This window comes from Eleutherodactylus coqui, chromosome 1, assembly GCF_035609145.1.
Source record: "Eleutherodactylus coqui strain aEleCoq1 chromosome 1, aEleCoq1.hap1, whole genome shotgun sequence".
NCBI lineage: Eukaryota > Metazoa > Chordata > Amphibia > Anura > Eleutherodactylidae > Eleutherodactylus > Eleutherodactylus coqui.
The window spans coordinates 514308033-514335641 of record NC_089837.1 but is presented as its reverse complement, the minus strand read 5'-3'; the positions used below and the strand labels follow the sequence as shown (position 1 = coordinate 514335641).

Genomic DNA, 27609 nt, shown 5'->3' with positions numbered 1-27609 from the left:
ATAAGGCAGCCAAGGCTGCAGCCCTCCTGGATAGAACACAAGACCCCCAAAGCCCTGTGTGCTGTAAGTTGAATCTTGGTCCCACCACCCTTGACAGTGTGGGTTTCAGCATCCTACAGGATGAAGTGGAGCAGTGGACCAAAGCAGGAGCTAGGTACGTAGATGATGTATGGAAGTTGGGAGACAGAGTGTGTTTACCAGCGGCTGCCTACCCCCACCTCGCCATCCTAGCTCACGGGAAAGTGCACGCCTCTAGGAATGCCATGATTTCTGTCGTGGACAAGGTATGGTATGCTCCGGGGTTTGACAGAATGGCGAAGGCATATGTGAAGGCATGTGAAGTGTGCACCCTGCACAATCCAGGTCAAGTGGTAAGAACCCCCAGGCCGCTGTATCCCTTTCAAAGATTACAAATCGATTACATCCAGCTTCCCAAGTCAGGCAGGTATGAGTACGTCCTTGTGTGCCTGGACCTGTTCTCTGGGTGGGTCGAGGCCTACCCGGTCGGCAGGGCCACCGCGCAATGCACGGCAAAGAAACTTGTGTCAGAACTTGTGTGTAGATTCAGGGTACCAGAAACAATCGAGAGTGACAGAGGTACACATTTTACAGGTGAAGTGATGCAAGAGGTGATGTCAGCCCTTGGGGTGGAACAAGCATTTCACACCCCATACCACCCGCAGAGTTCAGGCAAGGTGGAGAGACTAAATGGTACGCTAAAGTTAAAAATCCAGAAGGCCATGGCTGAGACAAAGAAACCATGGCCAGAGTGTTTGCCCATAGCACTGTATTCAGTCCGTACCACACCAAACAGAAAAACAGGTCTGTCCCCTTATGAGGTTTTGTTTGGCTCTGTGCCAAGATTAGGGCTGTACCATCCGCAGGCCCTACAGCAGGGCTATGACACTGTAGCTGGTTATGTAAAGCACTTATGCGACCAATTGAAAGTAACGCACAATCTAGTGTTTTCTTCCATTCCAGACCCAGACAACCTAGAGGGATCTCACTCCCTACAGCCTGGAGACTGGGTGGTTGTTAAGAGACACGTCAGAAAGTCTCTGGAACCCAGATTCGAGGGGCCTTACCAAGTCCTGTTGACTACACCTACCTCAGTAAAAGTTGAAGGAAAAGGCACCTGGATCCACGCTTCACACTGCAAAAAGGTTCCAACACCTAAAGATACACCTGAGGGAACGTGTGCCATAATTGTTTCCACAGTGACTGCATTTTGTCTTATTGGACTGTCCTCTCATTGGGGACCACCTCAAATAATCCACGTTGAAAAGAGATGGACTGGTTGGGCAGAAGGACATCCTAATATGTGGGAATATCTGGCAAAGGACGTATTGAACATTTCTCACATGTGTATGCCTAACCTCAGGAGTGGAGAGGACATTTTGCAGACTTGTTTACTATCCGTTCCCACTCCTGTGAAAACTCTTCAACGTGTATACTCAATAGTACATAATGATAGTGATTTAGAAGCAGCTGATATAACCGCCGTAAATACCTTTGTGAATGTGTATGAATATTGTCCGCATTGTAGAGAAGTTTCCCACAGCGGATGGACTAATATGACTAAGTTCCAGGTAAAGAATGTAGCTGAGGTATGTTATAATTTCACCTGTGATCCTGATGAAATTGGAAAATGCCAACAAGTTAAATTGACCCCTAGTCAGGCAACAGACGCCTCCTACATTCTCTGTAACCGCACCACAAACCAATGTAGAAAGTTAGTCAGTCATATGAAATGTAATCAAACAGTTAAGAGCCCTAGTCATATCAAACATGTTAAACTACAAACAGGTTGGGTTCTGTCATGTGGGAATCTTACTTACACATACGTCCCCGCTAACATTTCAGGAGGGCCGTGTGCATTGTCCAGACTAAGTATACTAATGTATCAAAAACCTAACAACTTGGGACCCGTGGGAAGACAGAAGCGGGAGGTGAAGGGACTAGACAGCGAGTGTGAAGGACCGCCCACTCTACTGAGTTCTTCGGAACACACAGCACTTGCTTTCAGTATTATGGGTGTTCCCGGGTTGGCCCAATATAATGCAAGAGTAATTAATGGTTTAGCATTAGAGATGAGCGAGCACCAAAATGCTCGGGTGCTCGTTACTCGAGTCGAACTTTCAGTGATGCTCGAGAGTTCGTTTCGAGTAACGAACCCCATTGAAGTCAATGGGTGACTCGAGCATTTTTGTATATCGCCGATGCTCGCTAAGGTTTTCATTTGTGAAAATCTGCAAAACACAAGAAAGTGATGGAAACGACACAGAAACGAATAGGGCAGGCGAGGAGCTACATTTTGGGCTGTATCTCAAGTTCCCAGGTCCCACTATTAAGCCACATGAATTCATGAATGGGTGAGTGAGGGCTGCCTCTGATTGGTCAGGCTGTGACCAATCAGAGGCAGCTCATTCAGCAGGCGGGGATTTTAAATCCCCGGCTGCTGAATACTACAGAGAGCAGTTCAGAGCAGTTCAGAAGAACTGCAGCCGGCCGCGGCAAAACTCCGTCTGCCGGGACAAGGTGAGTATATATATTTTTTTTATTTTTACACATTTCTGGATGAATTGCAGGGAAGGGCTTATATATTTAACCCTTTCCCGACAATTCATCCCGCGATCGCCGGCAGCCCATTGCTTTCAATGGAGTCGGCTGTATTGCGGCTCCATTGAATTCAATGGGCTAACATCGTTCTGCCGGGACAAGGTAAGTATATATATATTTTTTATTTTTACACATTTCTAGATGAATTGCAGGGAAGGGCTTATATATTTAAGCCCTTCCCGACAATTCATCCCGCGTACGCCGGCAGCCCATTGCTTTCAATGGAGTCGGCTGTATTGCCGGCTCCATTGAATTCAATGGTCAGTGCTTGTTTAATCGAGACGAGTATCGCGTGGTGCTCGTCTCGAGTAACGAGCATCTCGAGCACCCTAATACTCGAACGAGCATCAAGCTCGGACGAGTATGCTCGCTCATCTCTATTTAGCATGTGACATGGTAAAAGGTTTAAATGCCACTTCCCAGGCTTTGGATCTTCTCCTATTAGATATACAAGGAGTTAGAAAAGCAGCCCTGCAGAATAGGGCCACCATAGATTACTTGCTACTCGCACTAAATCACGGATGTGAGGAATTTGAGGGAATGTGTTGTTTCAATCTCTCCGATAACACAGAATCCATACACCAAAGAATCAATACCCTAGGAAAAATAGCAACCAGTATAAAACAAGATGAAGATCAGGGATGGTTTAGCTTTCTTAATCCCGCCAATTGGTTCTCTGGTCTAGGAGGGTGGTTCATGGGAATTTTACAAGGTATGCTTCAAATAGTGATGATTTTGCTCGTCATATATATTGCTTTAAAGTTAATCATGTCTTGTATCACACGATGTAGTGAAAAGGATTTTGCTAAACTTTAACCCAGATGGACTTTGGGACCACCATACGACTCTAGGGAATCTGGCAGGGGCTGGCACCACTCGGGTGAACGTACCTAGCATGGTGGTGGGCCCTATGTCCAAATGGGGGAATGTGAGGGGTTAATTCTAGATTTTCCCCTGTCTCAAATTAAATAAGAAAAATACATTTAATTTCTCTTCCAAACTTACCCTTTATCTGTCCTCTTCCCACTATGTGACCCTGAAACTTGTCTTATCTGTACTTTCACATGTTATCCTGTTTTTCTGTACATGTTCTGAGAATCTTATCCAAGGACATATTCTGCTTTGATACAACTGTCACCGAGCGTTGATATATTGTTTATGTAGGAGACATCTTTGAAAGACATATTGTTCATTAAAATCTCCAGATGTCCAGCGACCTCGGACATGCGCAGTAGTTAGATCATTACGTAAGCAAACTTCTTCTATAACTTCTGTAACTCTGCTGAATAAACTTCACTTCGCTTATGACAATCCCATGGTGCATGTGGCTGTCCATTTGCGTCGTCTGAGTACTCACATCTAAGACTAATTCGGAAGCAGACAGCATCAGCTGAACGGTCTGTTTGACCCCCTACAGGGGGGAGAGGAGGGGTGGTACAATAGGGAAGGAAGAAATACACGAAAGGGATGGGATAGACGAATATACTTCCTAACAGAGGAAGAGAAAAACTAGAACTAAGAAACTTAGTACTGATAAAGGCAAGCCTAATAACTTAAGGCTTGCCTGTAGGTGGAGGCAGGTTAAAAGAACTGCAAAATAGCAGAAACAGTTATCTGTATACACAGCCTGATCTGACAGGCACTCATAAGAACCTTAAAACTAAAAAGACATATTATAAATAATGCCGTAACTTTTTAGGGAGAGAGTGCAGAGAAATTCGCATTTTACATGTATGTGGTTTAAGAGAAAGGAGAGTAGAACAGGGAGAAACCCTCTAGGGAGCCAATAACCGGATGAGCGGTCAAGAAAAGTGTTCTCTGGTTACCTTCGTCTCCCATACCTGGCAGTCACACCAAAATTCCCATGAGGGTGTGTTGACATGTGAGCCACGATCAGAGGTGTAGGGTTCAGGTATCGGAGGTTAATGTTGTGTCCTTATTCTTTTTCTTTTTGCCTCTTGGCGATTTGGAGCTGCTTGCTTGTTGCCAAGCCTCTGGGGATGTTAGCTTGGGGAGTTTGGGGAATTGCGGGAGAGGGAGCCAGCAAGGGAGATCTATTGGGTTCAGCTCCAGGTGGGTCCAATAATTATGAAGATCCTCCGGAGATCTGATGATGAGTCTGCAACATTTGTGAGTGATGCCTAGGCCAAAGGGGAAAAGCCAGGCATATCTTATGTCTTTGGCTCTTAGGGCTTCTAGTAAAGGGCATAGGAGTCTGCGTTTAGCCAAGGTGGAAGGGGCCAAGTCCTGGAAGATTTGGATGGGAGCCTCGCCATATATGAGATTTTTATAGGATCTTGCTGCTTTCAATACAGCGAAGGCATCCTGGAAAGATAGGGTTTTGCATATCACATCTCTGGGCGTTTCAGTGGTGGAGGAGGGGGATGGGTCTGAGCGCCCTGTGTATGCGCTCAATGGAGATTGAGTTGGCTCTGTCAGCCCCCAGCAAGAGCTCAAAAATTTCTACAGTCACTTTGCGCAAAGTATCTGTTGCCCAGGACTCAGGGAGGCCCTTTATGTGGATGTTGCGATTCTCTAGGTCCTCCTGCATAACTAATGCTCGGCTGAGATGGTCATGCTGATCTTTCAGGACTTGGGCCATAGCTATGGAGTGGAGGGTGATAGAAGCAGAAGAGGTTTCCAGCTCCTCTACTCTGCGTCCCATAGGTTTGAGATCGTCTTTTATTTCAGCTAAGTCAGCTATTATCAGGTGCAGAGCGTTTTTAATGAGATCTCTCATAAATCCTCTTGAGATCTGCTCCCTGTCCTCTCCATCGAGAAATGCCTCCTCCTCCCCCTCCTTACTTTGTGAAGGTGCAGTCTCGTGTGGCGGCACCATCTTGGATGTCGGGTGGGGAGAGCGGGTGCCGCGCTCTTTGAAGAATCTCTGCATCTCCGTCTGGCTTTCGCGTGGGCGAGGGGTTCCTGGCTGTTCACTACCCCTATCTCTGCTGCTCTACCGCATGTCAGCTGTTATTTGCTGCTAGAAGGTCCAGTAAGGGTGCCGCTCTGCTCAAGCGGCCATCAGGCTCAGCGGTCAGGCTCCGCCCCCTCCCCCCCAGGTGTTATAAATTGAGGTAGACGGGTAATACGCGGAGCCGGATCAATTCCGCCACTTGCGGTCTTTGTCGCTTATTTGTTTAGCAGCGTTAGTCAATTTATTTTATGAATTGGTCGATCAATCTTCTTGTGTCTCAGAGCTTTTTTTTTTATGTTGTAAATTTGAGGCTGTCATTCCATAACCAGCCACAAGGTGGCAGCAAAGAGATAGTGAAACAATCTCAAGTTTATGGCTGTAGATTAGATTGCACGCTCTGCTCTAGCTGTAACTATGGCTGCAGAGTTCACAGGTGGGGAGATCTGGATTCCCTGCTCTATGCCCCGTCTGATGTCTAGAGCTGCTGATTCACAGGCACCAGTGCCTGCTGCTGGATATTGTGCTGCGGTGGATGTGGCTGGCCGGCAGAACTGCTCAGATCAAGCAGCTGGAGAACTTTAGAGAGGAGGGGGCTGGAGGGATCGGCACTGCTCTCCTCAGACAGAGCGGCAGTTTCTCCTCTCACCTGTTCCCTGGTGCGACGCTCTGACCGCCCGTGCAGCGCTGGGACTCCACTTCAGATCTCCCGCCCAGCTCCTGCTGGAGTCAGGGCCCCTGGCAAGCCTCCGCGGATTGACTGCCGGCCTAAGGTTATGTCGCCTGACGTGTCCTTTGGTCTGGGGTCCTAGAGGCTGTGAGCAGGTGAGCGCTGGGGCTGCTGCCAGGAAAGTCCAAAGCTTCAGAGAAACAGTTAGGTTGCGGTTCCTCACGCCCGCACGCGGGTGTGGGGTGCTTCACAGACTGTTCCTCCTTTCCTCCGGTGCTCAGTGTGACAGGTGGGAGAAAGTTGTATGCCTCTCTGGACACAAAAGGGGGTTTTTAGCAGGGACTCCTGGGAGCTGAACTTACATGCGACCACTCAGTTCAGGTGCTAGGCCACGCCCCGGGTCCTGACAATTTTGTGATGGAGGTGGCAGGGGATTGAAATGATCATCGTACGTCAGTTTATCATCAATTCTCAACAACATTCAAAGAGGGTCGCTGCCAGGCCCAGCCAACCCTCTGCAGTGTGTGCCTCCGGTTCCTTCTCATGGCAGACACACTTATAAATAGACATGAGGGTGGTGTGGCAATGAAGCGAGCATGTGGCATGAGGGCCGCTGAAGGCTTCGCAGGGACACTTTTGTGTGCACTGTGGATGCAGGCTCGTGCGGAGGTGGTGGTGGCGGTGGGGGGGTTAGACAGCAATGCCAGCATGTAACCAAGGAGAAGAGGCAGCGGTGTCACCCGCAGGCAGTGATTGCCCTTGGTTGCAGGTAGTATGGTGCTTAGCTAAGATGTGCCAGCACGTGTGCCTTGCTAATGAGGGTTTGTCCCAAGTAAATTGTTAGGGGGGTGACGCCAGACTCTTGCCCCCATTTTGGCTTAATAGTGGGACCTGGGAGCCTCAGATGCAGCCATGCATGCTGCCCCTGCACTTCCCTGTCAGTTTCTGTGGTGTTTCCATGACTTTCTGATGTTTTCTGGTGTTTCACAAGTCATCACCTATGCAGAGCATCAGTCCCATACAAAAATGCTTGAGTCCCCCATAGACTTCAATGGGGCTCGTTACTCGAATCGAGCTTTCGAGCATTACGAAAAGTTCGACTCGAGCAACGAGCACCCGAGCATTTTGGTGCTCGCTCATCTCTATCTAAAACCTATCTATGTCATATTTATCTATCGCTCTATCAAATCTATCTCACATATATCCTTCTATCTCTCTTTAATGTATCCATTTATCTCATATCTATCTTTCTAACTCATACATATCTACCTGTCTTATATTTATATGTTTCTCACATCTATCTATGTAACTCTCTCATATCTATCTCATATCTTTCACTCATATATTTCTATCTCATAGCTATGTATCACATATCTTTCTCTCTGACATATTTCTGTCTTTCATATCTTTCTATCTTATATCTACCGATCTAGCTATGTCTCTCATATCTATCTCTTTCATATCATTCTCTCTCACATCTATCTCTCTGTCTATACATCTGCCTATCTCTCTCATATCTCTGTATTTATCTATCTTATGTTTATTTTTTATCTATCTCTCTCACATCTATCTTTTATCTCATCTATCTGCCTTTCATATCTGTCTATGTATCTATCTTCTCATATGTCTCATTTCTCTCATATGTCTTTCCCATCTATCTCTCATATATTTCTGCCTATCTTCTGTCTATCTACTTCTCTCATATCTATCTTTGTCCCTTATATCTATCTGTGTATCCATCTCATATCTCTCTCATATCTATCTCTCTCATATCTATCTGTCCATTTTATATCTATCTCATGACTATCTATTTCATATCTATTAATCTATCTCTTACATATCTATCTTTGTATCTTATATCTATCAGTCTATCTATCTCATATCTTTCTCATATCTGTATCTCTATAGCTATCTATCTATCTATCTATCTATCTATCTATCTATCTATCTATCTATCTATCTATCTATCTATCTATCTATCTATCTATCTATCTATCTAATGTCTCACATATCTATTTAGCAGAAGGCGCAGTTCCGAGGGCCAAGTAGCAGCGGAGGCGCGGAGATCAGGCAGCATGTTTAGCGCAGGCAGGGGAACACTCTCCAAGGCCTTTGCCAGCTTTATGGCTCCCCAGCAAGACTGCGTCATCACTCCCCAGTCAAGGCTGAGTTGGAGAGAGCACTGTAAAAAGATGGTGAGGGAGTACGTAGCCGATCGTACCAACGTCCTCCGTGATGCCTCTGCTCCATACAACTACTTGGTGTCAAAGCTGGACACGTAGCATGAACTTGCGATGTATGCCCTGGAGGTGCTTGCTTGCCCTGCCTCTAGCGTCTTGTCAGAGAGGGTGTTTGGTGCAGCTGGGGGAATCATCACGGACAAGCGTACCCGCCTGTCAACTGCCAATGCCGACATGCTTACACTCATAAAGATGAACAAAGCCTGGATTTCCCCAGACTTCTCTTCTCCACTGGCGGAGAGCAGCGGAACCTAAAGATTCTTTCCACTGCAACCGGAGAAAAAGCACTCTTTTCAATCACCGGAAAAACGGGGCAGTTAGCTTTGTCAATCTGTCTCTGATATTAGTCCTCCTCCTGCTACTCCTCCTCCAGAAACAACATGTCATCACGCTGAACTGCCAATTTTTCTGCGGCGCAAAAGGCTCATCTAACAATGTTTTCACAATTTTTAAAAGTTTCAAAAGTATTGATACGTTAACATGAACCAATTTTTCCAACAGGGCTGCCTCCAGGCTCTGTTACAAATTAAGCAACAGCGAGCTGTATCATTCAAAAAATATTTACGGGTTTCACCTGCCCTCTCGGTTGATAAATTTTTCAGAGGTACACTTGTACTCTTGGTACACTAATTTTTCGGGCCCACGCCTACACTCTTATCCAACTAAATTTTCCGGCCTTCGCCTACACTCATGGTACCCCAATGTTTCAGAGGTTGGCTTAAATTATTACTACTATTACTGGGGTCTGCCTATACTTCTGCCACGTAAATGTTACAGGGGTCTGCCTATACTGCTGCTCCATAAATGTTATAGGGGTCTGCCTATACTGCTGCTCCATAAATGTTACAGGGGTCTGCCTATACTGCTGCTCCATAAATGTTACAGGGGTCTGCCTATACTTCTACAGAAATGATACTACTGGGGTCTGCCTATACTCCTGCTACCAAAATGTTACAGGGGTCTGCCTATACTTCTACTAAAGAAATGTTACTGAGATCTGCTTATACCTTTTCTACTGGAATGTTACAGGGGTCTGTTTATACTATGGATGCACACAGACTTCCAATCGCCGTGTTTTACCTATCTGGCTCAAAAACACTCACTGACTAGGGCATGAATTGTGGGCCGAGGCCAATATGTATTTTCTCTCGTGTTACCACAGTTATCTGTGAAACTCGATTGGGCCACTGAAGAGGAGCGTTACTGCCTTAATGAGACTTTCACAGCTGTACTAGCATCGGAGTCCGCTCTATGCCCACGTTTGCTGAGCGTGTGTGCAGTGGCATATGTCCTCGGTGGAGTGAAAGTCTGCCATGTTTGGGCACTGCAATTTCTTCATGTTTATTACTTTCTTTTGGTTCCTTCTGCTCGCCTATGCTGTGGGTGCACAAAGACTTCCTATTGCGGTGTTTTACCTGTCTGGCACAAAGTCACTGACTGACTTGGGTAGGTTGCAGAGTGCAGATGGCTTTCCCCTTGCAGTGTTGATTGAGCTATCCAACACCAACACAGAATGAATAGTGTGAGGGGACCCGGATTTCCCATTGCTATGTAACTCGCGGCACCTTGGGTACCACAGTGTGTTTGCTGGGCCCGAGCCGGACCTAGGGCCTGCTCACATACTTCCCACATAGGCTACAGTGGGTCCTGGTCATGGTTTCTTGGCTTTGTAAGGCCACCTCCTCCTCCTGCTTGCGGTCAGGGGATCAGCACTGGGCATCATGTATTTGCTCTCGTGTTACCACAGTTATCTGATACACTGGTTTGGGCCAAAGAAGAGGAGCGTTACTGCATTAATGAGACGTTCACTGCTGTACTAGCATCGAAGTCCGCTTCATGCCCACGATTGCTGAGGGTGTGGGCTGAGGCCTATGTCTCGGGGGAACTGCAACTGCACCAAGTTGGGCCTGTGGAACTTTTTCCTGGCTAATCCAGTCATTGGAGTGGTGAAAGAAAACGTAACTGATTTACTGAGACCTTCGCAGCTGAACTAGCATCGAAGTCTGCTTCATGCCCGTGATTGCTGAGGGCGTGGGCTGAGGGATATGTCCCGAGGGAACTGCAACTGCGCCAGGTTGGGCCTGTGGAACTTTTTCCTGGCAAATCCAGTGATTGGAGCCGTGAAAGAAAACGTAAGTGATTTACTGAGACCTTCGCAGCTGAACTAGCATCGAAGTCCGCTTCATGCCCGCGATTGCTGAGTGTTTGTGCAGAGGCCTATGTCCTCGGCGCAGTGAAAGTCTGCCATGTTTGGGCACTCTGATTTCTTCATGGTTCATGTCTTGGGTCGTCTAGGACCCACCTATGCTTTGGGTGCACACAGACTTCCCATTGCAGTGCTTTACCTGTCTGGCACAAAGACACTGACTGACTTGGGTAGGGGGCAGAGTGCAGATGGCTTTCCCCTTGCGGTGTCAATTGAGCTATCCAACAGCAACACAGAATGAATCGTGTGTGGGCACATGGATTCCCCATTGTTATGTAACTCGCGGCACCTTGGGTCATACAAGATGGAGGCTGGGAACAAGCTTGACCCTGGGCCTGCTTACGTGAAGATCGAACGTCAATTTCTCATCAATTCTCAACATCATTGTGGGCTATCGCACCCCCTTTCGAAGAGGGTCACTGCCTGACCCTGCCAACCCTCTGCAGTGTGTGCCTCCGGTTCCTCCTCATCTCAGACACACTTGGAAATAGACATGAGGGTGGTGTAGCTATGAAGCGAGCGTGTGGCATGAGGGCAGCTGAAGGCTGGCCAGGGAAATTTTCGGTGCGCTGTGGACGCAGGGTCGTGTGGGGTGTTGGGCAGCATGTAACCCAGGAGAAGAGGCAGCAGTGTGACCCGCAGGCAGTGATTGTGCTTGGTTGGAGGTAGTGTGGTGCTTAGCTAAGGTGTGTCTTGCTAATGAGGGTTTGTCCAAAGTAAAAATTGTTAGGGGGGGGCGCAGACTCTTGCCCCTATTGTGGCTTAATAGTGGGACCTGGGAGCCTGAGATGCAGCGCTGTATGCTGCCCCTGCCCTATCCGCTTGTGTGGTGTTTCCATGGATTTCGGATGTTTTCTGGTTTTTCACAAGTGAAGACCTATCCGGAGCATCGGTCATATACAAAAATGCTCGAGTCACCCATTGACTTCAATGGGGTTCGTTACTTGTAACAAGCTCTTCAGCATTGCGAAAAGTTTGACTCGAGCAACGAGCACCCGAGCATTTTGATGCTCACTCATCTCTAGTTTTGATGCGTTTTTTAATTGTGTGTAAAGTGTGCAAATGAATACAGTAAATCCAGGGAGATGTATAACTTATACCAGAGAGATAGATAGATAGAGAGATAGAGAGATATGAGATGGATAGAAGGATACGAGATAGATAGTAGATAGATAGATATGAGATAGAAGGATACGAGATAGATAGATAGTAGATAGACAGATAGTATATAGATATGAGATAGATAGTAGATAGATAGATAGTAGATAGATAGATAGATAGATCAAGAAGGGAGACAGACAGATACACACACACACATATATACATATATATATATATATATATATATATATATATATATATATATATATATATATATATATATATATATATATATATACTGTTACCCCAGGGCCCGGTCCACTTCCCCTCCATGTAAAGCAGCAGGAGAGGCAAACTCAGAAGCTTCCCGTTCAGCAGGAAGCAGGGGGCGGCACATAATCACTGTGCCCTGCCATCCCATGTGACTTCCTCCCTCCTCCCCTGCTGGCCCCTTTGAGTTCCTCCATGCTCTGCCAGGCTTCCTCTCAGGCTGGCCGTTTTGGCTGTCGCATGATAGGAATCTTGCTGCAGACAGAACGGCCAGCCATTAATGCACTGAATGTGCATGTGGGTATTGTGGAGGGCGGATTCGGGGCCCCCTGAGCACAGGGGGCGGGTCGCCATGGCGACCCCAGCAACCCCTTACGCTACGCCTATGCTCCTATCTATCTTATATCTGTCTTATCTATCTATCTAATATATATTATCTTTTTATCTCATATATATCTTATCCATCTATTTATCCCAGCACTTGAACGAACGTCAGATTATGAGGGGAGGTATATCTTCCGGGTGACGGATGCAGGCTCAAAAAAAGGGTCTGGATCCAAGACCCGTATAATCCAACACAGTCTTTTCAAATTCAGAGTCGCATCAGAGATTTATAAATGCACAGTACTCACATCTGTGCATGAGCCCCATCTTTATTGGAAAAGTACGCAAGCAGACAACAATTTTTCTATCTATCTATCTATCTCATCTATCTATCTATCTATCTATCTATCTATCTATCTATCTATCTCATATCTATCTATCTATCTATCTATCTATCTATCTATCTATCTATCTATCTATCTATCTATCTATCTATCTATCTATCTATCTCATCTATCTCCTATCTATCTCATCTATCTCCTATCTATCTCATATCTATCTATCTCATCTATCTATCCTATATCTGTTTTATCAAACTATTTTATCTATCTATCCTATCTATCTCATATATATTTTATCTATCTATCGATCCGTTCAGAAAACGCAGCTTGTAATCATGACATTTCGTGCAGCGTTTTTGAACGCATGGTACAGTGTTTGATAGCACTTGTTAATGCAACCCCTCATTGTGATGGGTGAGGAGTTTTGTTAAAAACATGAAAACGCAAAAATAGAAATGACAGCTTTCGAAAATCGCAGCGTTAGGAGCACCATGTTCGAGTGCAGGTTTTTAGTAACCTAACTAAAATCAATGGGAGTGTTGTACCGCGGTTAGTATGGTGCTCGAGATGCCGTGCTAATAGTGGTAAAAAGCAGTGTGTGTGTGTGTGTGTGTGTGTGTGTGTGTGTGTGTGTGTGTGGCCTGCGGGTCTACAAACAAATTTTCATGTGCAGGAAATGTGTCATGTTTGGAAATATTATGCTAAGGAGTCAGAGCATGTATGGAAATTTGTTCTGCATTTGTATGCAGCACGATCTGGTTATGGGTACGGAGGGGAGGGGGGTGAAGGCGCGGGGGAACAGGGGTGCCCAAACTTTTGCACCCAGGCTCCTGAGCCTTTAGGTACGCCCCTGGTCATGTGAGAACTTGACCTCATGTCTACAGCCATAGACACAGTTCAATGGGACAAGTGACATCTCAGACCAAGAGCTTACTTCTCTGATGGCCAGGCCTGAAGCAGCACAAGAACTTTACTTCCCCACAGGGATTGGTCTACTATTGATGCATCCAAAGGAGGATGAGCTGCCCGTGCCTGTCTCTGGACTCACGGAAAGAGAGTTATCCGACAGTGCCAGAGGAGTTAGAGTGCTTTCTATGGCTTGTCCCAATTTTTTATCAGTTTCTGTCAAGCAGAACTGTAAGTCCATCCAGACGATTATACCATATTGGCTTCCATAAACCAGCAGTGAGAAACAAGGTCCCCCAGCCCTTTTAACAGGAGTAGTGAGGATTTTGACCAAGGTAGAGTTTAAAAAAAAAAGACATTTCAGCCACATATGTGGTTAACGGAAAATGTTGGTAGATTATTTCAGCCATTTCCAGACATTTCTGCCCGAGTGATCCCTTTATGCAGAGATGTTTGCTCAATTTCTCATCCTTGACCCTGAGTGTCATCAGAGGTTGGCTCAATCTATCACCCTGACAGACTCTATGCCCTATAGGCCTTCTCCATCTCCTGCAATTTACAGTTCCTTCCAATGCTGAAGGCCTCAAGAGCCATGCCAAAGGTCAGGCAAAACCAAGCATCTCTAACAGCTGTCTGATCAATCTGACCAAGGAGAGTCAAGGAACCTAGAGAGGCTCTGCTTAGGTCTTACCTGGTGTTTCAGAATAGCCGAGCTGTCCAAGTACCGGATAGTATTCATCATGATGGCATGGAAAATGACGGGCCCTACTAAGGAACATTGCTTGTGAAATGCAATAGTCTGCACATTGTTGGCTGTCTGGAAGAGTAACAAAGCCCATGCCTATATAATTTCCACCTTCAGGGAATGGTATGAACAAGCAAGTGCATATGGTCTAAGAAGTCCTGGCAGAACTCAGGCTAGATCAAGCCTTGTTAATAGCTGTCTTGCCATATCTGACTGAGAAGAACGTGGATTCCATGCTCTGGAGAATGAGCCACGAAACCCATGGCACCATGCAATGGGCAAAACCTGGTGTTTCAGAAGAGCCCGCTGTTTGAGAACCTCAGTGTTTTGTCTGACAATATTGAGATGGCAGTCCATAACTAAAGAACACAGATATTGAATGTAATATTCTCCCCCCTGTTACCCACTTAAATGTTTATTTACACATAGTGTCCACCTTCAGCAGGTGGTGTAATGAAAGAAGTGGTCTCGAGAATCCTGTCGAAAGTTAGGCAAGACCAAGTCTACATAATAGCAATCATTGCATTCTGTCATAAGGAAGCGTGATTTCTCCTGCTTTGGAGGATTAGTCATGGAAACCAAGGCAGGCTTCACCCCGACCAGACCTGATGTTTCAGAGTACAGGAAAGAATGGCATAATAAATTCCACCTGTCTGCAGAGTCACATTGACTGTAACAGGTCAGTGTAATGTAAGTATGAAGTCAGTTTCCAACACGTAGAGTACACGGATGTGAGAAGTAGTCCATCTGGTTAAGCCCTTTATATAATCCTCTATGAGCTCCACACATCAGCAGTCCTCCTATTACTTCTGTTCTAGACTCCTGGCTGCTACATTGTAACAAACTGCTGCTGTGTGAGGCAGACAAGGTGTTGGCTTCTCAGCCTCTGAAGGGCAATGTTTTCATTTACTGACAGCCAGCAGAGATCTTGAAAACAGCGAAGAAAGACAAAACATATCAGGAAGTTGTACAAGCTTTATTTCCATAAGATTGACAACCTCTTGTAGATCCGTGTAGACACCGGCGGATACCTTCTCATCTTAGATTCAGTTATTTGCTGTTTGGCTTCTTGCAGGAGGGACTGCTAGTCCAGTCAGGCTTACATATAAGTCCACTTTCACACGGGCATTCATCATAGAACCCATCCATAGGCTGAAGAAAGAGATGATAGGGTTAATGAAGACAATTGTGACTCCTAACCACATCCGCTTGACTTTAGTCCATGTAGACGGACTGATGTTGCTGTGGGGCGTCTTACATCAGTGTTTGTGTTTTTAACGCGGAAATGTCCTCTAGTTGCAAACACTTGTTTTTTTATGGGGGACAAAAAAATGGAAGGCAGACGAAATGATGTAATTTAAACCTCCCATTAAATTTAATGGGTGCGTAAATAAATCAGAAATTAGTCACATGCGTTTTATTTTTAATATATTCATTATTTTAATGTGTGATTTTGGTCCGAGAATCAAAAAAATAAGACATTTGATCTGTGAAAAAATTCACACCTATAAATAAACACGCCGTCACACCGGGTTTTGGCTGCGCAGCTTGTAGAGACGGAACACGAGGTTTTAGGGGGCGACAAAGATTGTGGTAATTTGTAAAAGCGGCTCCTGTCACCTCACTGCTGCAGGTACAAGTACTTGAGTGTGTAGGTATTCATACAATGCCAGGAGAGGTAACAGAGGAACCGCAGCATGTAGAGCTTTAAGATAAGAGGCTGCAGGATGCTTATTTTGTGGGCAATGCAAATATTTAGTAAATCTGACATTGAAGGGAAATGATCGTATTTGTACTATTAGTTAGTATTCAGAATCAGACCTGCATCCGTTAGGAGGTTTTCTCATCTGCGCCTGCAGAACCATTTCCTTCCATCGCTGCCGATTACATTATAAGTTTATATATTTTTGTACTCTAGTGTTCGCTGTGTATCCTCGGACTGGTGTCGCCTACCACTTACCCCAACAGCTGCATGGAACATGAACCCATTTATATGAATATGTTAATTCACGTGAGCGATAATTGACTTGTACCGATGGGCGGAGTCTGAAAAACCTCTGCATGTTCTATTTCCTTGTCGCATGAGAACAGGAACGTGTAATCTGTGTTGCCCGCACATCACACAACACATGGATGAGGCGCCCATGTGATGGGAGCGGCACCTGGGAATTCTGGGCATAACGAAGGAAGAAACTAATACATCAGCCGCTTACAGATACTCACCGTTAGGCTGCAGGGTTCATCCAGTGCTGCAAATGCTTTACATGTTCTTTTATTAACATTGAAACTTGAGACTGTGATAGAACAACATCCGCTGTTACATTCTCTATTTAGGGAACACCGATCTCCATTGTTCTAAATGTAAAAGAGAGGAAATAAATGTCATAATTATTACTTTACACCAGAAAGGAGAGGCTATTAGGGACAAATCAGACGGTTGCTCCCCATCTGTGCTGTCCGTGTATTTCACGGCACACGAACACATGTATGACAATCAGGCTCTTCACATGAGAGCTATTTCACGTGCATCCTGTTCTGTTCCGATCCGTGTCATGGATGAGCGGGATATGTAATGTCCGCTACAAGCCGCTCTGACATCACATGGTCGTAAATCCGTGTGCGGTCCGCTGTGAGTTGGGCCCTAGATTCTCACATGCACGCCACTATAAACAGGAATAAGGCTAGTTTCATATGGGCAATCGCAACATCGCCATGAGAAAAATCACAGCAAAATCGCAACATTTTTCCCATGATTTTTGAACGTTGGCGCTAGAGATGAGCGAGCACGAAAATGCTCGGGTGCTCGTTGCTCGAGTTGAACTTTCCGCGATGCTTGAGAGCTCGTTTCGAGTAACGAACCCCATTGAAGTCAATGGGGGACTCAAGCATTTTTGTATATGACCCATGCTCCGCATAGGTCTTCACTTGTGAACCTCTGGAAAACATCCAAAAGTTATGGAAACACCACAGAAACAGATAGGGCAGGGCAGGAACAGCAGCTCAGGCTCCCAGGTCCTACTATTAAGAGTCTGCCCCCCCCCCCCAACAATTTTTACTTCGGACAAACCCTCATTAGCCAGGCACACCTTAGCTAAGCACCACACTACCTGCAACCAAGGACAATCACTGCCTGCGGGTAACACCGCTGCCTCTTCTCCTGGGTTACATGCTCCCCAACTTCCCACACGACCCTGTGTCCACAGCGCACACAAAAGTTTCCCTGCGCAGCCTTCAGCTGCCCTCATGCCACAAGCTCACTTCATAGCTACACCACCCTCATGTCTATTTCCAAGTGCGTCTACGATGAAGAGGAACCAGAGGCACACACTGCAGAGGGTTGGCAGGGCCAGGCAGTGACCCTCTTTGAAAAGGGGGGGGGGGATAGCCCACAATGCTGTTGAGAATCGATGATAAATTGACGTACGATCATCATTCCAATCCTGTGCCACCTCCGTCGCAAAATAGTCAGGAGCTGCAAACTTGGGCATAAAGGTAACTTAGGTGCCAGCACTTCTACACATCTCCACAATGCAGCAATACTCTGTGTGGGAAGCACGTGAGCGGGCCCAGGGTCAGGCTCGGTCCCAGCCTCTATCTTGTGTGACCCAAGGGGCCACGAGTTGCATAGCAATGGGAAATCCATGTGTCCCCACACAATTTATTCTGTGTAGGTGTTAGATAGCTCAACACCGCAATGGAAAGTCTTTGAGTTCCTTGGGCTTGCCTATGCTGTCGGTGCACAAAGATGGTATTACACAAGAAGAAATCAGAGCGCCCAAACATGGCAGAGTTTCACCCCGCCAAGGACTTTGGCCCACATTACTACCCTAGTCAGTCAGTGTATTTGTGTCAGACAGGAAAAGCAACGCAATGGGAACTCATTGTGCACTCACAGCATAGGCTAGCCCAAGAAACTCAAGCATGGTATTACACATGAGGAAATCCGAGTGCCCAAACATGGCAGAGTTTCACCCTGCGAAGGGCCTCGGCCTACATTTCTGCCCTAGTCAGTCAGTGTATTTGTGTCAGACAGGTAAAACACCGCAATCGGAAATCTTTGTGCACCCACAGCATAGGCGAGCCCCAGGAACTTAAAGATGGTATTACGCATAAAGAAATCACAGCGTTCGAACATGGCAAAGTTTCAGCCCGCCAGGGACCTTGGCCCACACCCTCAGCAATCGTGGTCATAAAGTGAACTTCGATGCTAGTACAGCTGTGAATGTCTCATTAAATTAGTTGCGGTTGCTTTCACTGCTCCAAAGACTGGATTAACCAGGAACAAGTTCCACAGGCCCAACCTGGCGCAGTTGCAGTTCCCACAGGACATGGGCCTCTGCCCACCCACTCAGCAATCGCGGGCATGAAGCGGACTCCGATGCTAGTACAGCAGTGAACGTCTCATTAATGCAGTAACGCTCCTCTTCTTTGGCCCAAACCAGTGTCTCAAATAACTGTGGTAACACGAGAGAAAATACATGATGCCCAGTGCTGATCCCCTGACCCCAAGCAGGAGGAGGAAGTGGCCCTCCTTACAAGGCCAAGAAAAGCCAAGAAAACATGACCAGGACCCGCTGTAGCCTGTGTGGGAAGTATGTGAGCCGGTCCTTGGCCAGGCTCAGTCCCAGCAAACACCTTGTGTGACCCAAGGTGCCCTGAGTTACATAGCAATGGGAAATGCATGTGTCCCCACACAGATAGCTCAACACTGCAAGGGGAAGTCTTTGAGTTCCTTGGGCTCGCCTATGCTGTCACTGCACAAAGATGGTATTACACAGGAAGAAATCAGAGTGCCCAACCATGGGGGAGTTTCACCCCCCCCCCCCCAACGAACTTGGCCTCAACCCACATTTCTGGCCTTGTCAATCACTGTATTATTTGTGCCACATAGGTAAAACACCGCGATTGGAAGACTTAGTGCACCCATAGAATAGACAGACCCCGGTAACATTCCTGTAGCAAAGGCATAAAAAAAAACCAGTAACATTTCTGTAGCACAAGTATAGGCAGACCCCAGTAACATTTCTGTAGCAGCAGTATAGGCAGACCCCAGTAACATTTCTGTAGCACATGTATAGGCAGACCCCTGTAACATTAATGTAGCAGAAGTATAGGCAAACCCCTGTAACATTTCTGTAGCAGCAGTATAGGCATACCCCTGTAACATTTCTGTAGCAGAAGTATAGGCAAACCCCTGTAACATTTCTGTTGTAGAAGTATAGGCAGACCCCTGTAACATTTCTGCAGCAGCAGTATGGGCAGACCCCAGTACCATTTCTGTAGTAGAAGTATAGGCGACCCCAGTAACATTTCTGTAGTAACAGTATAAGCCGACCCCAGTACCATTTCTGTAGTAGAAGTATAGGCAGACCCCAGTAACATTTCTGTAGTAACAGAATAGGCAGACGCCAGCACCATTTCTGTAGTAGAAGTATAGGCATACCCCTGTAGCATTTCTGTAGCAGAAGTATAGGCAAACCCCTGTAACATTTCTGTAGCAGCAGTATAGGCATACCCCTGTAACATTTCTGTTGTAGAAGTATAGGCAGACCCCTGTAACATTTCTGCAGCAGCAGTATGGGCAGACCCCAGTACCATTTCTGTAGTAGAAGTATAGGCAGACCCCAGTAACATTTCTGTAGTAACAGTATAAGCAGACCCCAGTACCATTTCTGTAGTAGAAGTATAGGCAGACCCCAGTAACATTTCTGTAGTAACAGAATAGGCAGACACCAGCACCATTTCTGTAGTAGAAGTATAGGCAGACCCCTGTAGCATTTCTGTAGCAGAAGTATAGGCAAACCCCTGTAACATTTCTGTAGCAGCAGTATAGGCATACCCCTGTAACATTTCTGTAGTAGAAGTATAGGCAGATCCCTGTAACATTTCTGCAGCAGCAGTATGGGCAGACCCCAGTACCATTTCTGTATTCGAAGTATAGGCAGACCCCAGTAACATTTCTGTAGTAACAGAATAGGCAGACGCCAGCACCATTTCTGTAGTAGAAGTATAGACAGACCCCTGTAGCATTTCTGTAGCAGAAGTATAGGCAGACCCCTGTCACATTTCTGTAGCAGCAGTACAGGCAGACCCCTGTAAAAATTTGTGTAGCAGCAGTATAGGCAGACCCCAGTGACATTTCTGTAGTAGAAGTATAGGCAGACCCCTGTAACATTTCTGTAGCAAGAGTATAGGCGAACCCCTGAAACATTGGTGTACCATTAGTGTAGGCGAAGTCCGGAAAAATTAGTTAGAAAACAGTGTAGGCGAGGGCCAGAAAAATTTGTGTACCAAGAGTACAAGTGTATAGTCACCGAAAGGACTATAAATTATAAAATATAACTTTTATTAATTAATTCCTCTTGAAAATGGCGTAATTACTTTTCTCACACAAATGTGACCGTAGTCACACACAAATTAAAAATAGAACTTCTGAGGTATTTTATTGACAGTACTTTATCCAAATGGACAATATCAATATCTATGTATATGCCTCAGTCCTATACACAGCTAGATTTCTGTCACTTCTATCATCAATATTCAAGGCGTTCTTCAGTCTTGAATCAGTGACTCGGGCGCTTTATCATATAGAATTCAACCGCGTTCATTTAAGTCAATATGCATAAGTTAGCCCACACGCAACCCCCTTTTGTTAGGGATAATGTAATTTAACTTAGTGGGGGTTCACGACTAGCATTCAAGACTTGCTGCTATACGTAAGCACCACCGTGGACTGACTTTATTGTCGATCCAAATACCAGTAGGATCATATAGCCAACCACTCAAATACTCATGTTTCCCCACCAGGAGATTTCTTAAGAGTAGGTGAAACCAGGGAATGGTAGATCAATCAATACCCCTTGATGTTTAGATATTGAATAAATCAGATATTGGGTAGCTCAGGGGTACAGCGATGGGGAGCCCGTGTGCCCCCAGTTATGCTAACCTGTACCTGGGCTGGTGGGTAGAAACATCGGTCTTCCGCCAGGAGAACGAGAGATGGACGTCATCTGTGGACCTATGGATTAGGTTCATAGATGACGTCCTGGTGCTGTGGACCGGCTCTTGTGAGCACTTCTATGCTTTTGTTAAGCACTTGAACAAGAACACCATCTTTACAGTGGAGATTGACCCAGTGGCAATCACCTTTCTGGATCTTCGGATTGAAAAGTCTGTAACAGGTGCTTTGGAGACGACCATCTTCCGCAAGTCGACAGCTACTAACGCGCTACTGCATTTTAGTAGCCACCATCCCCTGCCTCTCAAGAAAGGCGTCCCAAGGGGTCAAATGATCAGGATCAGGAGAAATTGTTCACAGAATGAGGACTATGAAGAAAAGACACGACAGATGGCATATCGATTTACCAATAATGGGTACCCGAAAGAGGTGATAACATCTGCCAGTGAGCATGCTAAAAATCTGAATAGGGAGGATCTCCTTACGAACCGAACACATAAAACAGGAGATGGCAAAATTAGGGTAATTGGTACCTATGATGATCGGTCTGGCGAGGTGAAACGGATCATCCAGAAATATTGGGGGATTCTCCTCAAAGATAATGATCTGGTGGATCACATACATGATAAATAGAGATGAGAGAGCGCACTCGTCCGAGCTTGATACTCGTTCGAGCATTAGGGTGTTCGAGATGCTCGTTACTCGAGACGAGCACCACGCGGCACTCGACTCAATTACATTTCCTTCCCTGAGAAATTTGCGCCCTTTTCTGGCCAATAGAAACACAGGGAAGGCATTAAAACTTCCTCCTGTGACGTTCCAGCCCTATCCCACCCCCCTCCAGTGAGTGGCTGGCGAGATCAAGTGACCCCCGAGTATTTAAATCTACCCCGCCCGCGGCTCGCCACAGACACACGCTAAGAGAGATCAGGGACAGTGCTGCTGATACTGCTGCTATAGGGACAGTGTTAGCGTCTTCAAGAACCACAACGGTCCTTCTTAGGGCCACAGCTCACCTAGTGCATTACTATTGTGGCTGCTGTGAGCAGTTTTGCACAATTTTTTTTTTTAATGTATATCGGGCGTGCAGGCTGTAGCGTTCTCAGGCTGCAGTCTGTACTTGAGTATAGGGGCAGTATTGGTCAGGCAGGGACAGTGGTAGTGTAGAATCCTGTATACAAGAACCCCAACGGTTCTTCTTAGGGCAACCTGTGACCGTGTGCATTTAACTCCGTGGTTGCTGGGAGTTGTAGTACCTCTGTATTGCACAGCAGAGCCTGCATGCAGCCTTCATTTAAACATATTTCTGTCCGCACTTTGCGTTGCCTCACTGCAGTCTACCTCTAAGTGTACACCAAGAAACCACAGATTTTCTACAACGCTTTGTGTTATACGTGTGCTGTCTCAGAAGTTCACGGTCTGCCCGTCGCCCATAGATTAAAAGTGCAATGCACACTGCATAGCCTCAGCCTGCATTGCATAGTAAAATAAGGAGATTTAAAAAAAAAACATTCCTTTTTACGGCTACCGGTGACCCAGTGCATTTGCCTGCGTGGCCTGTGGGACTTCACGCCCATGCAAACTGCATAGTTCACAGCTAGGCCTGCATGCAGCCTTCCTTATAATTTATCTCTGGCTTCATTTAGCGTTATATTACCCCTGGAGCCACCAACTGTGCGGCAATAATTCACAAAAAATTTTTACACAGCTCTGTCTCTACTCGATTCTTAATCCAGCATGCTGAGGGGTAGTGGTAGGGGCAGAGGACGTGGAGTCAGAAGTGAGGGTGTGGGCATATGACGAGTACCTGGTCCAGGTGAATCGCAGACGGCTGCTGCGGGAGTAGGAGAGAGGACAGTTTCTGGGGTCCCCAGCTTCATATCGCAATTTTTGGGTCCACGTCGTAGAGCTTTATTAAAAAATGAGCAGTGTGAGCAGGTCCTGTCATGGATGGCAGAAAGTGCATCCAGCAATCTAAAGGCCACCCAGTCTTCTACGCCGTCCACAACTGCAACTCTGAATCCTCTGGCTGCTGCTCCTCCTTCCTCCCAGCCTCCTCACTCCATGAAAATGACACATTCTGAGGAGCAGGCAGACTCCCAGGAACTGTTCTCTGGCCCCTGCCCAGATTCGGCAGCAATGGTTCCTCTCCCACCTCAGGAGTTTGTCGTGAACGATGCCCAACCTTTGGAAAGTTCCCGGGGTCCGGGGGATGAGGCTGGGGATTTCCGGCAACTGTCTCAAGAGCTTTCAGTGGGTGAGGAGGACGATGACGATGAGACACAGTTGTCTATCAGTGAGGTAGTAGTAAGGGCAGTAAGTCCGAGGGAGGAGCGCACAGAGGATTCGGAGGAAGAGCCGCTGGATGATGAGGTGACTGACCCCACCTGGTGTGATAAGCCAACTGAGGACCGGTCTTCAGAGGGGGAGGCAATTGCAGCCGCAGGACAGGTTGGAAGAGGCAATGGGGTGGCCAGGGGTAGAGGCAGGGCACGAGCGAATAATCCACCAGCTGTTTCCCAAAGCACCCCCTCGGGCCAAGCCGCCGTGCAGAGACCAGGGTGCTCTAAGGTGTGGCAGTTTTTCACGGAGACGCCGGACGACCGACGAACAGTGGTGTGCAACCTTTGTCGCGCCAAGATCAGCCGGGGAGCCATTACCACCAGCCTCATCACCAGCAGCATGCGCAGGCATATGATGGCCAAGCACCCCACAAAGGCATGTAATGGCCAAGCACCCCACAAGGTGGGACAAAGGCCGTTCACCGCCTCCAGCTTGCGCCACTGCTTCTCCCCCTGGGCCCCAACCTGCCACTGAGATCCAACCCACCTCTCACGACACAGGCACGACCATCTCCTGGCCTGGACCCACACCCTCACCTCCACTGTCCTCGGCCCCATCCAGTAATGTCTCTCAGCGCAGCGTCCAGCTGTCGCTAAGAGAATCGTTGGAGTGAAAGTGCAAATACGCTGCCATGCACACGCACGCTCAAGCTTTAAATGTCCACATAGCCAAATTGATCAGCCTGGAGATGCTCCCCTACAGGCTGGTGGAAACTGAGGCGTTCAAAAACATGATGGCGGCGCCAATATTTTTCACGGTGTGCCGTCCCAGCCCTGCATGACCACGTCTCACGCAACATCGTACGCGCCCTCACCAACTCGGTTACTGGCAAGGTCCACTTAACAATGGACACGTGGACAAGTACAGGTGGGCAGGGCCACTATATGTCCCTGACGGCACATTGGGTGAATTTAGTGGAGGCTGGGACCAAGTCAGAGCCTGGGACCGCTCATGTACTACCCACCCCCAGAATTGCGGGCCCCAGATCGGTGCTGGTATCTGCGGCAGTGTATGCCACCTCCACTAAACCTTCCGCCTCCTCCTCCTCCAGCGCAACCTCTACCTCGCAATCAAGACTTGTCAGCAGCAGCACGTCGCCAGCAGTCAGTGTCGCGCGGCGGGGCAGCACAGCGGTGGGCAACCGTCAGCAGGCCGTGCTGAAACTACTCAGCTTAGGAGAGAAGAGGCACACGGCCCACGAACTGTTGCATGGTCTGACAGAGCAGACCGACCGCTGGCTTTCGCCACTGAGCCTCCAACGGGGCATGGTCGTGTGTGACAACGACCGTAACCTGGTGGCGGCTCTGCAGCTCGGCAGCCTTACGCACGTGCCATGCCTGGCCCACGTCTTTAATTTGGTGGTTCAGCAGTTTCTGAAAGGCTACCCACACTTGTCAGACCTCCTCGGCAAGGTGCGCCGGGTCAGCGCACATTTCCGCAAGTCCAACACAGATGCTGCCACCCTGCGCACCCTGCAACATCGGTTTAATCTGCCAGTGCTCCGACTGCTTTGCGACGTGCCCACATGGTGGAACTCTACGATTAACATGTTGTTCCGGCTGCATGAGCAGCGTAGAGCTATAGTGGAATACCAACTCCAACATGGGCGGCGAAGTGGGAGTCAGCCTCCTCAATTCTTTACAGAGGAATGGGCCTGGATGGCAGATATCTGCCAGGTCCTTGGAAACTTTGAGGAGTCCACCCTGATGGTGAGCGGCGATGCTGCAATCATTAGCGTCACCATTCCCCTGCTATGCCTGTTGAGAAGTGCCCTGCAAAGCATGAAGGTTGATGCTTTGCGGGCGGAAACGGAGGCGGGGGAAGACATTATGTCGCTGGATAGTCAGAGCACCCTCATGTCTATATCTCAGCGCGTGGAGGAGGAGGAGGAGGAAGAGGAGGGGGAGGAGCCTGAGGAGGAAGAGACAGCTGGGTGCACTGCAGAGTGTACCCATGCTGCTTGCCTCTCATCCATTCAGCGTGTATGGCCTGAGGAGGAGGAGGAAGAGGAGGATACTCAAAGTGATCTTCCTAGTGAGGACAGCCATATGTTGCGTACAGGTACCCTGGCACACATGGCTGACTTTATGTTAGCATGCCTTTCTCGTGACCCTCATGTTAGACGCATTCTGGCCACTACGGGTTACTGGGTATACACACTGCTTGACCCACGGTATAAGGAGAAACTTTCCACTCTCATTCCCGAAGAGGAAAGGGGTTTGAGAGTGATTCAATACCACAGGGCCCTGGTGGACAAACTGATGGTAAACTTCCCATCTGACAGCGCTAGTGGCAGAAGGCGCAGTTCTGAGGGCCAAGTAGAAGGGGAGGCGCAGAGATCAGGCAGCATGTTCAGCGCAGGCAGGGGAACACTCTCCAAGGCCTTTGCCAGCTTTATGGCTCCCCAGCAAGACTGTCTCACACCTCCCCAGTCCAGGCTGAGTCGGAGGGAGCACTGTAAGAAGATGGTGAGGAAGTACGCAGCCGATTCTACCACTGTCCTCTGTGACGCCTCTGCTCCGTACAACTGCTGGGTGTCAAAGCTGGACACGTGGCCCGAACTCGCGCTGTATGCCCTGGAGGTGTTGGCTTGCCCTGCGACTAGCGTCTTGTCAGAGAGGGTGTTTTGTGCAGCTGGGGGAATCATCACGGACAAGCGTACCCGCCTGTCAACTGACAGCGCCAACAGGCTTACACTCATAAAGATGAACAAAGCCTGGATTTCCCCAGACTTCTCTTCTCCACCAGTGGACAGCAGCACTACCTAAAGACCTTTGTCAATCTGTGTATGATATTCATCCTCCTCCTCCTGAAACCTCTCGTAATCACCGCGAATGGGCAATTTTTCTGTGGGCCAAAAGGCTCATATAACTTTTCTAAATAATATTTATCTGTTTCAATTCTCATTAAAGCATTGAAACTTCCACCTGAACCAATTGTTTTTTAGACTGGGCTGCCTCTAGGCCTAGTTATGAAGTAAGCCACAGTACGCTAAGCGATTAATGGGTTTCACCTGCCCTCTGGGTTGGGCATGGGCAATTTTTCTGGGGTACATTTGTACTGTCGGTACAACAATTTTTCAGGCCCTCGTCTACAATGTAATCCAAGTAATTTTTATGGGCTTCGCCTGCACTCATGGTACACCACTGTGTCTGGGGTTGGCCTACACTTTTGCTACAGAAATGTAACTCTGTTCTGCCTACCTATTATTCTGCCACAGTTATGCTACAGGTGTCTGACTATACTTCAGCAACAGAAATGTTACCTTGGTCGGTGTATACTGTTACTACTGTAATTTTACTAATACTGGGCTCTGCCCATAATGCTTCAACGGAAATGTTACTGGGGCAGGTCTATAATGCTAAAACAGAAATGTAACTAATAGTGGGCTCTGCCCATACTGCTTCTACGTTATTGTTACTGGGGCCTGTCTATACTGCTACTACTGAAATCTTATCAATACTATGCTCTCCCTACACTGCTGCCAGGGAAATGTGAATCTGCTGCTTTGCCCATACTGATTCTACGTTATTGTTACTGGGGTCTGACTATACTGCTACTACTGAAATGTTACAAATGCTGTGCTCTCCCTACACTGCTGCCAGGGAAATGTAAATCTGCTGCTTTGCCCATACTGCTTCTACGTTACTGGGGTCAGACTATACTGCTACTACTGAAATGTTACAAGTGCTGTGCTCTCCCTACACTGCTGCCAAGGAAATGTTTATCTGCTGCTTTGCCCATACTGCTTCTACGTAAGTGTTACTGGGGTCTGACTATACTGCTACTACTGAAAAGTTACAAATGCTGTGCTCTCCCTACACTGCTGCCAAGGAAATGTTAATCTGCTGCTTTGCCCATACTGCTTCAACGTTACTGTTACTGCGGTCTGTCTGCACTGCTGGAACTGAAATGTGACTGGGGCATGTCGCAACTGATGCTACTAAAATGCTACTGGGGTCTGTCAATACT

At 47.3% G+C, this 27609-nt stretch overlaps 1 long non-coding RNA gene across 1 annotated transcript in view; it reads right to left on the bottom strand.

Annotated features, from left to right (window-relative positions):
- Window positions 1–15293: 15293 nt before the first annotated feature.
- The window catches only part of LOC136614520 (uncharacterized), a 31411-nt gene continuing 19095 nt past the window's right edge, over window positions 15294–27609 (bottom strand). The window contains exons 2-3 of the long non-coding RNA XR_010790956.1: window positions 16560–16691; window positions 15294–15488 (exon numbers count right to left, since the gene is read on the bottom strand). This is a non-coding gene — a long non-coding RNA (uncharacterized lncRNA). The remainder of the gene's footprint in view (window positions 15489–16559; window positions 16692–27609) is intronic.